This window comes from Lactuca virosa, chromosome 3 (assembly GCF_052849685.1).
Source record: "Lactuca virosa cultivar CGN04683 chromosome 3, Lactuca_virosa_CGN04683_v6, whole genome shotgun sequence".
In the NCBI taxonomy this organism is placed as follows: Eukaryota; Viridiplantae; Streptophyta; class Magnoliopsida; order Asterales; family Asteraceae; genus Lactuca; species Lactuca virosa.
In genome coordinates this window covers 3,976,162-3,979,142 of record NC_136428.1, presented here as the reverse complement: position 1 = coordinate 3,979,142, position 2,981 = coordinate 3,976,162, and the positions used below count along the sequence as shown (strand labels likewise).

The window sequence follows — 2,981 nt, the reverse complement described above, 5'->3', positions numbered from 1 at the left end:
CCCAACAATATATATATATATATATATATATATATATATATATATATATATATATATATATATATATATATATATATATATATATATATATATATCACTGATTTACATAATCAGTCCCCGTTAATTTAATTAGTCTCTTTTGATCACTAAATTAATTCCAAATTAATTATTGATCAATACTAGTTAAATAATATGATTTCTCAATTAATATATTATACGTATAATATATTAATAAATCACAAATAACCTATTTTTCAAGTATCCATCCTATCAAATTGTTCCAGAGTGTTACAACCCAAATGGATCATGCTGTATCGGGTCAAGTACATACCAATTACAGTTATGGGCTTAGACACATAATTCAACAATATATATATATATATATATATATATATATATATATATATATATATATATATATATATATATATATATAGGCTTAATAAAGTTAAGTGAAGTAAAAGGTTAGGAAAATGATCTAAAATGGTAATATAATTCTGATTTTATACACATTTTGTCATTATTGATTTTTACCTATTAAAATAAGCTCTTTAACTTGTTGTTTTGTACACATTCAATCTTTATGATCGACTACTCCATGTTATGACCGGCTACTCTTGATTAAGTTCTCAGTTTATATATATTTAGTCCTTAATATATATTTTGTTACAAAATAAATCATTGTTTTTTTTACACATTCAGTCTTTATGCTGGTTTTCTTTAGGTTTTCGTCATGTGGCATCCATGTGGGACTATCATTAATGAGGTGTTCTAATACGTGGCTCGTCCCTTACTTATATCAGTAACCTAATTAACAAATCTGTCAAATAATGTTGGTGTCCTACTTTTTCTCCAAGAACAATATGTATTCGGCTTCAATTTCATCTATCTTTAAAGCAGCCAACAAGATTTTTTGTGATTGATTTCTCCCAACTTGAATTCGCACTTCCTAGACAAAATAACGCCTTGAAAAAAAAGTTTAGAGTCTTCCATAATTCCTTGGTATGTCAATTTTGACCATTTTAATGAGTTTTTTATATTCTTTTCAATTTGACCTATAATTTTAAAAATGAACTTGTAGCTGTTAAAGATGAGGTTTTTTGTCTCAACCACCTTGAATTGTAAAATACTTAAACCATAGAACGATTAAGGTTCTGTAGCGAGGACTAGTGAGATGTGTCATGGACTTCTATTAATTTATTAATCACCAATAAATTAACAAAATGGATCCCCAATTAACTCTCATGTCAATAATTGTTCAAATATGTCCTTACGTGTAACTTGAAAGAACTCTGCTATTAATACTAATATTACCAACTATTGTGAATGTGGACATTATTTTCAACAACTGAAATCCTTATAACTAAAGTATTTCCTTCATCTGATGTAATGTAGTTCATAATGACTGAATGTGTACAAAAAAAAAAAAAATTACTTATTTTGTAAAAAGAAAAGAATAACTAAATATGTACAATATGAGAACTTAACTAGAATAGTCAATCATAAAAACGAAATATGGGCGTGTTCGGCACAGAGCGTTTGAGAGTTTCTAGATTCTAGCGTTTGACAAAACGCTCCGTTTTGAACAGAAGACCTCGTTCGGCACTATAAGCTTCTAGCGTTTAGTTAAAACAAAACGCTCCAAATCCAAATGGTAGTTCATGTAGCGTTTAACAAAACGCTACAAGCTACAGCTAACCGTTATCCGCTACAAGTCACCCGCTACCAGCTAATTTTGCCGAACACGCCCTATGTATAAAAACAATAACTTCAAAGACTTATTTTGCGTAAATAATAATAATAATAACGACTAAATATTTTTGAAAAAGAAAAACTATATTACCTTCTTATGTTTTCTAAAGGTTATATGAATTGCGTGGGTGAGGATTGATGATGGTTTTGTAAGCTGAGATTTTTTGTCATTAAACTATAATAATGTGACACTTAGAAGTAGTTTCGTCATTAAATTATAACGAACTGATATTAATCAAATGTCTTGACGGGCCCATATTTCTGAAGGGTACAAGTGAAATTTAATACCAGCCTAATATAGATTGTAGACACGTGGCTATGTTTTCTTGATAACTTCGATTAAACATGAGCTTTACAAAGTGGGTGTTATGTGATTTGATTTTCTTTGTTTGCCCAATTTTGGGACTTAATGATTATACCCCGAGAACCACTTGTTTTGTTGACTATCAATTTGTTTTTATTAAATACACAAGTTGCTCACAGAAAATATTTACTCTTATTTGCTTTTTTTTTTTTTACATAATTAGTTTATTCATATATAATAACGTTTTGTTGTATATAATAATTTATGTTTTATATAAATTATATAGTATATAAAAGAAAATATTATTATCGTATACGACAAAAAGAATTACATACAAATCAACTTTTTAATTAAATCTACGTATTAAGTTTTGATGTAGTATTTAACTAGTTTTTTTTTTTTTTTTTTCGTTTCTTCTTCTTTAATTATTGCTAATTCGCAGGTATTTTGTTGGGTTTTAAATTTAATATAGAAACTTCTGTCGTTAGAAAAAAAAATCTAGTGTTCTTAAGATGGAGAGATGGTTGGCATCTCCCTGGACACGAACAACCTTCGAGCTTACTTGTTACCTGTAACGTGTCAAGTATTCATAGTAAAAGTTTTATTTTCAAAACAATAAACCATACAAAATATAAATTAATATGCCGTGAACACGAACCTCCGAGATTAATTTAGTTTTTTAGGAAATTTTAATATAAATTAATATGTGGATGGTTGTTTGGTAGTTTAACTAAACCATAGGACCCATTTATTAATTTAATTAAACTAAATTAATTAATAATTTCCAAAAATGAGACAAAATGAAATATTTAATTTTTATGTTTTAGTTTAGGATTTATTTTGAAAAGGGTTTTATATATACGGATGAGTTTTGAATAATTTAATTGAAGTTTAAAGGTTTTGGATCTACTTTGTAAAGAGATTT

At 27.2% G+C, this 2,981-nt stretch overlaps 1 non-coding gene across 1 annotated transcript; it reads left to right on the top strand.

Annotated features, from left to right (window-relative positions):
* Positions 1–2,557: 2,557 nt before the first annotated feature.
* On the top strand, positions 2,558–2,661 carry LOC145168126 (U6atac minor spliceosomal RNA). The gene has a single exon (XR_013741713.1). It is a non-coding gene; the product is annotated as a U6atac minor spliceosomal RNA (small nuclear RNA).
* Positions 2,662–2,981: the final 320 nt, after the last annotated feature.